At 24.4% G+C, this 315-nt stretch overlaps 1 protein-coding gene across 2 annotated transcripts in view; it reads right to left on the bottom strand.

Annotated features, from left to right (window-relative positions):
* The window catches only part of fbxo11a (F-box protein 11a), a 69,865-nt gene that overhangs the window by 15,258 nt on the left and 54,292 nt on the right, over positions 1 to 315 (bottom strand). The window lies entirely within an intron of this gene.

Below are 315 nucleotides of genomic sequence, written 5' to 3'. Positions count from 1 at the left end.
TGAAAAGGGACCCCTTTCAAACAGTGTCGCATTCCGAACGTTGTTTAAGCGACATACACTGGTATTGCGGTATTTAAAAAATTCTTATCATAACAAAAATAAACACCAGTATTCGGTATGAACCGGTATACCGCCCAGCATTATTTAAAACAATAAATACTATAGTACATAAATAATACTAAAATAACAGAAAATTTTTTAATTGTTTTTGTTAATTGAAAATAAAGCTGAAATAAAATAAAATATACATTTTAGATGCAAAACTTCAAATATAAAAATTAGATTAAAAAATGAATATTTATATATATATATATA

This window comes from Sinocyclocheilus anshuiensis, unplaced genomic scaffold, assembly GCF_001515605.1.
Source record: "Sinocyclocheilus anshuiensis isolate Anshui unplaced genomic scaffold, SAMN03320099.WGS_v1.1 scaffold300, whole genome shotgun sequence".
Lineage (NCBI taxonomy): Eukaryota > Metazoa > Chordata > Actinopteri > Cypriniformes > Cyprinidae > Sinocyclocheilus > Sinocyclocheilus anshuiensis.
The sequence above is the reverse complement of the archived record's forward strand: the minus strand, read 5'-3'. Positions and strand labels throughout refer to the sequence as shown.